Here is a 15,608-nt window from a genome sequence, read left to right as displayed (position 1 = left end):
TGTCAGTGCAGCCGCAGTGTCGCTGCTGCTGCTGCGGCGGTGGCGGTGGCAGTGTCCCCACACAGCGGCCGGACGGCCCCGTACGACCGATGTCATTTGTCGCTGGACGCCGGATGGGCGGGGCGTCGTGTGTCACCGCCGACGACGCGCCGTTCGCGACGACGCCCAGAAATAATAATAATAATAACAATATTGTCGTCGTCGGTCGAGTTTTAGGTAGGTGGTAGGTATAATATAGTAGGTATACCTGTATACCGTATACCGCATACCGTACATTACGAATTATTATTTTACATTTATACGCGGTACACCTTAGGACATTACTGTATAAAAAAAAATATACACAATAATACACCTATTATAGGTACTAACACCGCAGTAAACACTGCAGCAACACGTATTGTTTTTTAAATCATTAATATTATTATTATTATTATTATTAAACCGTTTTTAGCGGGTGTACTGCAGCGGTCATTATACCACTTTTCCGTGGAAACGAAATTCCGTTACGACCACGCGCTGGGTGTTGTTCGTGGTATCCATCATAACTTATAACTTATAAGGTACTAATAATGATAATAAATAATAATAATCATATTATAATAACATAAATAATAATAATATTAATACACAAAATTATAATGTTATATTGTTATGGCTATTATAATAGGTACTGCGAATGCTGGCTGGCAGTAGCCAGTACGTGTACTTGCCTATACCTATATATGAATCAAAAACTCGTTCGATCGTCATAGAATTATACTGTAGATTCAAATTTAAGATAACAGCAACAGCTCAACATTATAATATAAAGAAGGTATTTATATATAAGGTTATATAACATAATATTATTATATAATATAGTCGATACAAAACTATAATACAAGATGGTATAAATATTAAACATAAAAGGTACCAGCTATGGGTAGGTATATATTTAAATTAATTCATAGATGTATTGTTAATATTATATATTTATCTAGGTATAGGTACAAGGTATGACAGTATTTCACTGCTGTAGAAAAACGAAGGTGATAACGTTGTTTCAATGATAGTAGAAAAAAAAATTGACTTCTATTCATATTAATTGTAATTTAAAATGTAGGTTGATGTTAGCTCGCTCATAAACACGTGTTTCGTTGTAGCTCATAAGCTAATCATGCGCACATTGTTGTATACATAAAACATTTAACTGCAGACACACGCTGAAATAATAGATATACCTATTATTATGTGGGATAGAAAAAAAGTTTTAGAGCAACCTTCGTCCAGTTCTCATATATTATAACAATAATAATTGATTATAATGTATATGGAGATTATACCTATATGTATACCTTGTTTAGTTGTTTATAGGATTTGTATTTTGTTTCAAGTTACTACTTTTGTGAATAAATATCACTTGTAATATATAAGTAGGTATACCGACGTACTGCAGTGATATTATAAAAAATATGTGTGTTGTGTGTATACATGCGAGTAGGTAAAAATTAATATAGGTATTTAAGACTATACGCTGCAGTATATGTGCCTATTATAGTCAATAGATAGCAAATTTATATTAATCTATACGTATATGTGTATATGTTTATTTATAACCTATTTATAACCTATTCATATATCTTTAATTATTTATAGGCTGTAACCCACGACGTTTTTCCACCGCAGATATCTTAATATTATAATATATAATTTTCATACGGGTTAAAAATGTAAATTCTTACTTGGCGAGTGGCGACTTATTGGTATACCCATAAATAATAAATATACATATATTTTTTACGCATCTCATAAATATCTGTATAATATTGGTAATATACATAATATATGTATTTATAACCTATATATTTCTTATACATTCATTTAGGTTTATAGAGACATATTATTATTATTATTTATTATAATACTTATTATTTAATAATTATTTTTACTGCATATCTGATATCACAATAAATAATCCATCGATTCTATCATAATATATATGCTGTAGTACTGTTCCTATATATATATAATATATAGGTGGGTATACAGTTTGGAACTCATGGATAAACCATCGGCTACTATAACTATATATATTATAGTTGTATATTGTTAGAGGAATACACTTTATTCAAGACTTCAATATATTATTTGTATAGGTAGGTATATCGTAGATGCATTATTCAAGTCTATTATATAATAATATATTTTACCTACCTATGATTATGTATAATTTTTAGATTTTATTAAAATACATTTACACGTAAATGTAGTAAAACATATAGGTATACCTGATACAGTGATATCTATATATCATATTATATGATTCCAATATGGATAATAATTGCAATGTTTTATTCTATTTCACTATTGCAGCACTATAGGCACAATTCTTACACCATGTATATTAACTAAATTATAAAAACCACTCATCATATTATTTCATGTTAAAAGGAAGGATAACAAAGTTGAAACAAATAACTGACTTTAAAACGATCATCAACATTAAATAGGTAAACGTACTAATATAGTTATTTGTTTGTTTGCTGTAAAATATTATATTACATTTATATAGATGTATGTGTTTTATGTTATAAACGATATACACCTATACATCATGAATGAAGAACACAACTTCATGTGTATTCTATCAGTAGTAATATATTATACTATCATAATATTCATATTATATAGGTATAGCCGGTATAGGTATAATTGTAATCAGAAAAACTAAAATATCTGTATATAATAACATTAGAAACTAACTCGATTCCAAAAATTAAGGTAACACAAATCGTTTAAAAAAGTTGTTTTTTTTTTAATTAAAACAAAAAACATGCACTGTTGGTAGAAGAAAAAAATACCACTTTTTGTTTCTGTGGTACCTATGGTATCTACGTATGAACTGCAGCACTCAAATAATGCAGCTGCAATAATAGTATCTGTATGGCTATACATAATATATTATGCACAATACAAAAGCGCACATGAAGGCTGTACTGCAGTTGCCCGCGCGTCTTACTTATATTATGATATATTAGTAAATAAAAAGGTAAACAAGCAGTCCACTCCATTTCTAATTACCAAGTTCACGTATAATATTAAATAAATTGAAAAATTAAAAATTAAATGTTTGAATAATAATTACCAAGTACTTAACTGCTCACTGCAAAGTTAAATATATAATTTCTAAGTTAAAAAAAAACAGTAAACTATATTATATGCACAGTAATTACTTTCCATTTTCAATTTTTTTTATATATATATATTGTATATGAATATTGTTGTTATATTGCAATCCTCAAGAAATAATTGATAAACATGTAATAAAGATATTATTCTGTTCCATGTACACGACATAAATCATGAAAGCGATATTCGAATATTTTAGCTGATGCTGGTAAGATAATATTACTTATTATGTATATAAATACTTACGATACGACAAATATTATTAAGGGTTTTGATCCAAGTTAATAATTCTTTTTACATTTCGACAATAATTTTCATATTTATGAATGATTAAATACTATTACTACACAAGATAAAAAAATAGGGAATAAAATAGAATACTGAAGTTATCTTTTTTTACCGAGATAAAAACACGTGGACGTGATTACATATATCTCTTTTTTACAAAGATAAAAACGTGAGTGTGGAGATTACATATAACATATAGGTATGTATCATGTGTCTTTTTTTACAGTTTCCGGGAGCACGTTTAGGTAATCTAGTATTAGTAATTTCAGGCATCAAAAATTCCAGTACCTACCCAGGCACTTTTCTTACAATAATTGGGGAAAACTTACAAGACACAGAGGGAAAAATGGAATATTCGAGGACATCAGTTTTGAACAAAATTAATTTGGTTTTTTCAAAGAATAATTTAAATATAAATGGTGATGATGGTAGAGATTCATTTTCTCCTTATATTTATATTATTCAATTTTTATACATATGATTTAATCATACAAATATTTAAGCTTTAGGGTAAGACCATATAGCTCTACTATATCTAGCTTCTATCTTGAACTGTCTATTTTTTTGATGTATGTTGATTATATATTTTTTGTTTCAATGTAAAAAACATTTAAAATGTAATTTAATAAATGACTCATAATAGTTGTTCTTTTATCAATACAAATATACCCAAAATAGGTACAGATTAAAATTTGATATTTAAAAAAAAATAATGATTTACCAAATTCGTCAATCGTTTTTAGTTATTTTATTGCAATATAAACAATTTAGTTGCGGATACTTAAGGCGTTTCTCTATTACGTATGTTACCTATTCATTATAATACACTCAATGACATAATATTTCATAATATTTTTAGACTAATTTTAAGCCATTTATACACCTGCCTGCAAAATTATTCACATCGTTCTATACATATGGGAGATTATACGAGTTGGCAGAAATAAACTTATAAAGTTATGATGATTATATGAAATGTTTGTTGAACCTAATTTGCAATATTCTTGATCGGTTCCAGGCGCCGACCTAGCTATAATTTGTTGAAAAATGATATAATATTTATTATTGTTTCAATTAATACAAATAAAACTGTTAAAGCAATTATGAAATAATTTAAATATATACCTATAGTAAAGGTATGTCACGTCGTGCAATAACTGCCAATGAAGTGGGATTAGGATAGGGATTAGGATAGGGATATTTATCACTTTTTAAATTATGCGGATACTAAACCTGTATTTATATATGTTTATTATATGTAGGGCTATATAGGTGTTATAGGTGCATGTATTTTGTATCAAGCCCACCCCTTTGTTCATTCCTAGATCAATCACTGAGTCGGTATAGCTGTATATTTATACAAATAAAATTATCCACGTAAACGTAATAAACGCATGGAGATTATTTCAAATATATTGATTAACAATTTGTGCCTTTATATTATACCTATCTGAACACGAAATGTATCAAAATGGAAGCTATACTGCAGAACTGTAGAAGATAGAATACTATTACTCTACTTGTTTAAAATATATAAAATATAATATATATAGTACTTGTATAAATTTAATACAAAAAGTAAACATATGCGCACACATATATTTATGTATATATTGTAAAGATCCCTTTTTACATAGGTATTAGAACGTATATCCATGTTATGACGTTTATGTATATAAAATATATTATGAATACATATATAGGCATATATATGTTAGTATAGACGAAACTCCTACGCTCGCGATCCGAACAAAAACACACAACTATCTTATATATAACATAAGAAGAACATTTCAATCAAACACTTATTATGCACGTCTAAATCCGACAACAATGCACAACCCTCGGATGTAGGTAGTACGGCGTCGTGAAGGACGCGGCATGCGAGATGAATTCATCTAGAGCATCGCTATACAAACACACACACACACACACACACACACACACAGAAACATATTATATACATTCATATAATACACATATTATACGTCAGTACCAAGAGACATAGGTACTATGTAGGTATAGAATATACGTAAATACGTCCAAGCCGTTGACGCTCAGTGGAACAGAGCGTTGTGGGTACTACATATGCTCCCGCTGTCTACTCGGCACTGAATAATAGTGAGAATATTAACATGGCAGTGGTAGCAGTGGCAGTAGGCACAGTCAGTGGCTGCAGTGGCGACAGCGGCCTTCACAAAGAACTATGTTTAAACTATATAATAATAATATTTTATATATATCATTAATTATTATTATAGTAGCTACACACAACATATACATAATAAGTACTATACAGTAGTCATACATATAAATATGTGACACGTAGAGCACATCGCTTGTACAATTCAAAACAGATAGTAGGTAAACGATTTAAAAATAAGTATAAATAATAAATGTTAATAATTAATTTATGTATTAAAAATTTTAAAATTGTAGTTAAAAAGATACCTACATACAGGTTTTGCGTGAGGCCTATACATAATACATGCATATTATCTATAATCATATGTAGGTACAAAATATGTTTATAAATATAATAATAGATACCTTATATAAGTTTATGATTCATGGATAAATCATACAAATGTAACCATATAGTTACGTATATAATATAATATTTATATACAAATCCCGCGTATAATTGATAGCTTATTGATGTATAGGTATAAGTATATCAATTATATCTAGGTATAATTACATATAGGTATAAAGCATGTACCTAAACATAATATTATAATAGTATATATAAATGCGTATGTACTATAAGTACGGATAGCTGAAATTAAGTGTGGTATAAAGTGGCTGATTATTACGTTTTTGTACAAATATGATTATATTATCCATATGAATGATAATAAATTATAACCTACCTAAAAAACACTGAAACCACACTAAACATATGTATAATTATTGTGTACATATTTATTTCTTATAAAAACGATTTTAACCTATTTTATTTGCACCTATTCAAATAATAAAATGCAGTATTAAAATACAATCATTGATTACGGCTGTGATTAATACATCAATACCTAATTTAATGTACGTACATTATTTAATATACGAATCATATAATAAAAACGGTTTATTGAGTGAAAACAAAATATATGAATGGTGCATAATATAATAAGAAAAATAGTTTATATAATATTTCTTTATAAGGTATACATGACGTAGGAATTATACTTGGTAATAACTGGTACTAATTACTTTACATTAAAAAAGTTTATATTCTAATATGTTATATTATGGTGATTCAAAAGGATGTTCAAACTTATATTTTCATGCAATAATGAATTCAAGTTCCAATTTTCAGATTTTATTAATATACTTAAATTATATAGACCATATTTTCAAAATTAAAAACTCAACAACTACTATCGTTTAAATTTTGATTTTCATACGTCAAAATTTACCGAAAAGGTGGTGGTGGGGTTGTGATTCGAAAAAAAAACTAGACATTTGCATCTCCATAGATTACTCCTAAAGTGGTTCAATAATTCTCAAGATTTTTAAAATGTGGTACCTATTTAAGAATATTTAAAAATTCCAAAAATCAGATTTTGAACAACTGCATATTCCAAAAAAATAAAATGTGATGACTGATGAGCATACTCGGCGAATACCCTGTATAATATGTTTTCATATGATAATACGTAACAAAAATGCAAAGTTAAAAATATAATTTATATTGTCCATAGTAGGTATCCGCCTAAACATTAGGTTGTAAGTTAAAACTTGTTATTTGTTTTTACATTAATTTAAATTAAATTAATACCTAATTGAATTAATTAGATTAAAGGTAGAAAAAAGTATTATATTTATATTTGAAACTAATAAGACAGTAATAAATTAAAAATATTTTATGATAAATTCAAAGTTATTTTAAATCTGGTAAAGGAATGTACCTATACTTAAAAAGTAAACACATTATGTGGGAGTAGATAATAAAATACATTTCTTCTGCCTATATTTATGTGAAAAAGAAAACTAAATATATGAAAATAATTTTGATACATTTTATCGTTACACGTTTGAAATTAATTATAGTTTTAATATTTAATTACTTTTTACAGTGATGAACGCATAATTAGATACTGCTTGTTATCTATCTATAATACAATTCACCTATGGTGTACATTATATGTATATTGTGTATATATAGAAATAGATATTAGATATACTAATAGTAAGCATTAACAAAATTATTTATAGCGTTCAACTATCATTGTAAGTATAATATAGTATGAGAACATAAATATTAAATAATACTTCTATATATACATATGGAGTTTCCTACAATGATAATTGGTTTAAAATGAATGAAAAATAACCATCATAAATAGAAAATCGTAGTATAAAAATTAAATAGCCAGACAGCCAGTTCTGTCATACTGCGACACGCGTTTCGTTATACTCACGAACCGTACAGTGACGAGGTTGACCTTTTCAAAATTTGATTTTTCAAGCTTCTTTCGTTGATGGTATTCTTATTTTGTTGAGTTTAAATCTTTTTTTCTTAAATTCAATGTACATACTAAGTATAAGTATCATTATAAGCACCAAGAGTATTATAGGTATAAATGTATTATTATGATATTAATATTTTATTAAATCTCATTTCGTTTTATTTTTAATTAATTGTTTGTGATAAGAATATAATTTAAACCTTCTAAAAATTAAAATATGTTAAAATCCAATAAACAAAAATATATTACGTACCTAGGTATGTTACGAGTGTATAATAGGTATATTATATTATTATCCTAGGTATATTATATTATTATCCTGGCGACAGATAATTATAAATATTAGCAGTTATATATACACGAGGTCTCTCGTTTCGTTGCCTATAGGACGATTTTGACAGAATAGGACTTCTGCTAAAACTCGTTCCATGACTAAACAAAAAGTTCCTTTTTTTAATAATTTAACCGGTTTGATGTTATTGTGCATGTAAACTATTTAGATTTTCTACCAATGTATCTTAACCGGTGACATAATTTGTTGGTGGTATTTTTTTTAAGCTTCAATAGCTCTTACAGTTTAACAACGCTGTATAAACGAGTATTAATTAAAAAACTAGATTCATTATATTGTTTGTTAAATGCAGAGTGAGATTAAAGTCAAATACGTGTACCAAAAATATACTACACATTACAAAGCTTTATATACATATGTAATATTATATACTAATACAAGGAAATGTTTACGTGTGTATGTGTGTGTGTATCCACAGTAAATTCTGCCGCATTCGTGGCTCTGCAAATTACTAGATTGGCAATAATACTATTTCTAAGGATCTGCATCCCGAATCTAATTATTTAAATTTTGGATTTTAAAGAGAGACTCACATAAGGATTTGAAACCTCACGAAAAACGAATTATTTTTTTTGTTTGTATAAAACTGCTATTGGTTACTGAAAATAAAATAGTTATAAGTATAATTTGATGTAATTTTGGACCAGTCATTTATATTTGGTCTAAACTACCCAAATGGTTGTGTTAAAAATATGTATATTTTACATTTCAAAGAGTATATTAAAAAGAGGTAAATCTACTTGCGTTTAATTATTCATGGACAACGATGTTCATGATATATTAAAAAATCAAAGGCAATAAAGAATAAAACAGATGCGATCTTTATGAAAATCCATAGTTTTTGACGGATTTTTATAAAATTGTCGTCAGTATTTTCAGTTAAGAAAGTAATTTTTACGATTTAATATATTTTTACACCTGTTATTTATATTTGATCAAAATAACCCAAATATAACTGCAGTGTTTAAAATCTGTGTAGTTAACAAGTTAATATTTAATTGAGTTTAAAAAGGGATAAATACAAGGGAATTTAAATTGTCACTGGAAATACTTCTTAATATTCAACATTTATAAATAGATCAACATTTTCAAAAGTATATGCTGCTTCAGATATTACGAAATAAAACAAATTTATATAAGCATCACCTTTTGAAAAACCAAAAGTTAAAAGTGAATAAATTATCTATATAATCCAATAAATAATGCCATTATAATTTAATCAAAATATAAAAAATGTCTGAATATTACAACTTGTAAATAACATTTTTTTTTAATTTCGAAAAATGAAATACTTTTTAAGATATTCTGTGTTCATTTTTAAAAGAATCACATTGTATTGCTAAAGAGTATGAACCAGTTACTGACATATAAGTACATTGCGCAATAGGTAATAAATTTATAAATAAATGCAATATTGTAATATGAGTAACTATAGTATAGGTATACGTAAAATATATTAAACTAATCTATTGACAATTCATCATTATTCATTAAAGTATTATATTTTAAAGACAAATAGAATACATTTGTTGACTTGTTGTTATATGTTATAATATATTATAATATTGTGTTTTTACAAAGTTTTATATTTAATTTGATTAATTGCAGAATAAATAATAATACAATTACTCAATTATGTTACTTATACATACTATATAATTATTGATTGATTGAAATTATTTTAAAAACGTGTACTGATCATTGTACTTTGAAAAAAATAATAGCTCAACCAACCATTTTTATGAAAAAAAAACGGTTCAAACATTGTTTGGATTACAAGAAACAGTGTATCATATTATACGAATAATGAAACATTATATTTACTGAAATATGATACCATAACAAATTTATAATTATATCTTACAAGTTGTGACGAAAAGACTTTAGTTTTGATATTGTACATATTGTATGCTTTACCTATTATAATTTACATTGTTTTTGTACAGCACAATCTATAGGTATAGTTATCTATTTAAAACTATTTAATATTTGGACTAGGTAAATAATTTATATTTTTTAAATAGTTACAATTGAAAAATCGTTAAAAATAACATTTGATCGAGACCACTATAATTAAATGTAGACAGTGATATATAGTATAATATTAATCAAATTATTAATTAAAATATTATCCTATTTAAGTTATATTACAGATTCACTGAATAGTTTTTAATGAAAACACAATTGAAGACTTTGACATTTTTTATCATTTTTATAGAGAAGTCATGAAATGGTAATGAACATTGGACTTTACTACATAGTTACATACAACATACACTATTAGTTGTGAGGTGATTTAAATATATAAACATATGTCTCAAACATAACATTTAAAGTATTAGTATAGGTATATTCATATATACAGGTTGATTCTTTTAACAGAAAAAATTCAATAACTCGAAGATTCGTAATTTTAAAAATATTTTGTTCTTTGAATGACTACAAATTATACATTTTTAATTTCATATTCCGAAGTATAATATTTTTCTGAGAATTTCGATTCACAAAAACCGAATTTATAATATTACAGTGGTTCTTAACCGATGTGCCTCGAATGAGGGACCATAATGATGTGTTTCGCCAAAAAAATTGTTTATTTGTATAGTACATGTTCAAACTTCAACGTATACATATTTGATGTTATTATAACGTTATGACATGATGGTAAAAACCACAGATAAGATAAAACAATTGTGAAGATAGGCTCATTCATAATTAATATTTAGGTTTTAAGAGTTGCTTTTTCAAAAATACTTCAATTATTTAAAGTGTGTCGCTATTTTCGTAGTTCTAACTTCTAAATAAGTGTTGGGGTAAAAGAAAAAAATGTTGAGAAGCACTATAGTTATATATAAGTATATAAAGATTAGTTTTGTTTAACGTGGTGGAGTAGCAGAGGGTTACCCCTAACTTTAAAATGTATATTTTATAACTAAAAATTACTCTTTCGAAATTTTATTTTATTATGTAAAAAATTTTAGAAAAATATTCTGCTTAAGCTTCAGGAATTAAAAATGTATAACATCATTAAAAACTAAAACAGGTTCTTGAAAAATGCAGATAAAAAAATAGGTATACTAAAATGTAATTTTATATCCAAAAATTATTTTTTTCTAAATCATAACTAAAAATACATAATATAGGTATGTAAAAAAATGGATGGTTTCATACCTAAATACTTTTGGAATAATGAGTGTTTAGTGCTTAACTAATCATTCTGTATACTACTTATACTGCATACATGTGAGCGTTAAGACTCACGCTTTAAAATATATCTATTGTGTATAAATATATATCAGAGTTTATCTCGAAATAATATAATACATTCATTTAATTTTTTATATATAATGGTTTGATAAAATTGTGTAATATATAATTACTATATTGTAAGGCGCAGGTACCCATTTAATATTAATATCATACGTTGAAAATCTTATCATATATATACGCATAATGATGAATTATGAATTATCAATACGTTTATATTTTAAACACAGTAGTCCAGGTTTTTATTAAATTTTTATTTTAATGATGATAATTTATGATATAATTCATTATGAAAAATAGGTAAATAAATAATACGGTTATTATCGTTGAACTATATATCTATATAATACATGCAGTAATTAAGATAACCGTTTTTAATTTTTAATGAATTTCTTACAATCTTAATATGTAAATATAATTAATAATATGCTATTATAAAAGTTATAATGATATTTTTAAATTAAAAGCTAAGCTTAAACACTGTTTTATTGGTGCATAAGAAACATAAATACTCGCTTTTGTCAATATACATTTTTGTTTGAATGAAATAGAGCAGAGGTAAAATAAAAAATATGTAAAATGTAATAAGTAATAACTTTTTAACCTTAGATCAATTGTTTGCTCACAATATTATTGCAATCAGCAAGTGTACATTTTACAAATATGACCATGTTCTGAAAGTTGGGAATTAAAGAAAAGAGTCCAAAGTATGTGGTTATTAACTGAAAAATAAAAATATATTGTATATTTCCATACCTACATTAAAATATAATGTGAACGTATTACATAACCTTGGGCAGTCAAGGATTGATCTTATCAATCATACATAAAGTCACAACAAAATCATTACTACGTCATCTTGGAATTTAAAAATATAATTATAGTTTATGATTTACAGGGTGTCCAATACGGTAATACTAATAAGGACTTAACCGTAGATAGTTTTCCAAAAATATTTAAAACAAAGAATTTGAATTTTTTTTTATATCCTATGTCATTTTACAAACTATAAAAGTATGTAATATGTACCCTCTAATGAGTGTAATTGAAAAGTGGGCAAGGAGGTAATTGCTCTGCTGTAGTTACCTACAGTACGAGTGTACTTCGGCATTGGCTAAGTCACCGTTATAGATGTGTGAAATTTTGATTCCATTTCATTAAAATAGCTCTAATCAGTGCAAAAAAGAAGCAAACTATTTTTAAATTATTTTGTGCCTGGTAAATTATAATATAAATACTTAAGTCTCTATATTAATTACATAATAATACATGCGTTACAAATAAAAACCATGAATACACTTTTTATTTCAAACTATATTTTATGTATTATTTAATTTATTAAATTAAATAGGTGGTTGAATCTTAAAGTATGGCAAATTTTAAAGTATAAAACACACAGCACTGCAGCAAAAAATCAAGCTTTTTTATGAAAAAATATTATTTATTGAGCATTAATTATCTTATATTATAATAGACTTCCTTATTATTTATTTGCAGTCCTACATCTTATGTTCTAATAGTATGAGCTAGAATCATAATACATAATTATTTTGTGCAAAGTCGCCCATAACATTCTTGTATTTATTGATTCTTTTTAAGTTTTTAGAGTATAAAAAGTGTTTGATTTTTGCATACCGATTTTTTAATAAAATTAAAAAAAGGTATATAGTTAATAGTTAGTAATTTCTTTCATTAATACAAGTGTATATTATATGTTTAATAATATTTTATAATAAGGAATTTATTTTTTTTAAATATGTTGATTTTATATCAATTTAAACGAACCTTTATATGTATTAAAATATAATGGTATCGATATTGATAATACTATCATTTGACGTTTATGAAATATATCATTCTTACAGTTTCTGTTTCCACATAACTTAAGCATTTGATTTACACTAAACAAATAAGGGAGTAATTACCGTATAATTGAAACAGAAAACGCCAATCGAAATTTTTGGTAATGATGTCGTAATGAACCTAAATCTAGAACGTATTATAATATAGCTATAGCTTTTATAGGGTTTCAAAAATGTACAAAATTAATAGATTATATTTTAAAACGAATGCTGATATTCACAGCACCATAGTAGGTACCCGTTGAAGGCCATTTAAACACATATTTTACTTGTTTTCGAATTTTGAAGTGGAAGAATTTCCGAGTGGATTTCAGAACTAACCTAGATGCTTACATTATCATTAAGTTACATTTTCGCAAGGAAAAAATTTAAAAAATTTAAATTTAAATTATGAAAGAGATAGAAAATAGTTAGAGTGATGTTTATGTTACTAAGATTTTAAAGGAGAAGGAGTGGATTTTGACCTTCTATACTGAGTATTATAATTCATGTAAATGGTGACCTAAGCGTTGATAAAAAAAAAAAATTCGAAATTATTAATTTCTTCAAACTTATAATTTAACGGCTAGTAAGTAATGACAGTTATATAAACAATATGTGGTAATACTATACAATATAAAATACGTTTTTATGTTGTATGTTCATGTACCTATCTGTTTACATTTCATTTAAACGAAACAATCATTTATCATTAACTAGGTACAGTATAATATGTATAATAGATGTCTGCATATGATAAACATCGATGTTTTGAAATTAATTTATGTTTTCAATAGATTGTTTATTTTTGTAACATTAAATAATTATCTTTATTACACAAGTATTACAACACTAGAAACAAGTAAATTTTACTGTTGTAGGTAACTAATTAAACGGGAGTACAGCTACATTTGTATAAATGTATAATCATTTGAATAAAACAATATAATACTTAATATTTTATCTGTTGCAGGAACCATGGTATTTTCAGAACGCCATCTGAAGAGTTGCAGTGTACCTACATCATTAATTATTCGAATATTAAAAATTATAATATTATTATTATTATTATTATTATTATAATTATCGTGATTTAATTAATAATGTACTTATATACAGAACAAAGGATTCATTTTTACTTATAAACATATTTTATTGAGTCCATAGTCAAAAATTCGATTCAAATTGATTCTCATTTAAGTATTTCTTTACTTAATCACTTAATAAAAAAAAGTAATAATAATGTTTTGTATACAATGTATCCTTTTAGTATTATTTAAAATTTGGTAGTATAATTTGAAGACCATAATTATTTGACAATCGATCAATGTCGATGAAATGATTATACGGTAACGAGTCATAATATTAACGATTATATTTTAATACTCTACGAACCTAAAATTTTCTTTAGGGGTAAGTATATAGTTTTAGCTGTCATACTCTCTTTATAGTATAATGCTCAATAATTAATAAATTAGTCTACAATTAATATTAAGAAGTTAACCTTCCCGGGAGTATAAACTAAATTAATTTTGTTACCAAGTGGATTATTTTTAATCGTAGAAGTTTAATTATACGAGAGAAAAGGTTGTTGCGTGCGAACTTTTAGATATAATCTGAAAGTTTGAAGTATTAACTAAGCCAAATAAAATGCTCGAGAATGATGGTTATTTTACAAAATAATAAAGCAGTAGTATAATATGTTAATTGGTACATTTCCAACGTGACCAAATTAAAACAAAAAATATTAATCAACAATAATAATGATTATGAAGCATTATATTTATGTATGACTGAAATTAATTCTATTAGTGACATAAATAATCCATTATAGAACTAGTATCTACTAAATTAGTAATATGTATAAATATTAAACCCAATATAGGTACCCACACTACGATACACAATACACATCTAGAAAATTGATTAGATTATTGAACTATTTGACGTGTATGTATTATATATATTACCTATGTGTAAGCGGTATATATAAAGTAACTATAAAAAACGCATGTATTCCAAGGGCATATTACATTATTATTTTTTACGAATAGCAGTATTAATTGTTATATAGGTACCTATAGTTATTGTAGTTCAGTTTAATTTACTTAATTTAATCATTCTTATCAATTGCAGAGGAATACTACAAAAAGGTTTTGTGCTGATTTTTGTAAACGTACACCTACGACACACGAAACTTGCACTGTGAGTGGTATT

General features: G+C 25.8%; 1 long non-coding RNA gene across 1 annotated transcript; it reads left to right on the top strand.

Annotated features, from left to right (window-relative positions):
• The first annotated feature begins 105 nt into the window (after positions 1-105).
• On the top strand, positions 106-14,463 carry LOC111036115. Its single transcript, XR_002604727.1, has 4 exons — positions 106-216; positions 455-563; positions 671-817; positions 14,365-14,463. It is a non-coding gene; the product is annotated as an uncharacterized LOC111036115 (long non-coding RNA).
• Positions 14,464-15,608: the final 1,145 nt, after the last annotated feature.

This window comes from Myzus persicae, unplaced genomic scaffold, assembly GCF_001856785.1.
Source record: "Myzus persicae strain clone G006 unplaced genomic scaffold, MPER_G0061.0, whole genome shotgun sequence".
NCBI lineage: Eukaryota > Metazoa > Arthropoda > Insecta > Hemiptera > Aphididae > Myzus > Myzus persicae.
This window is presented reverse-complemented; position numbering and strand designations above follow the sequence as displayed.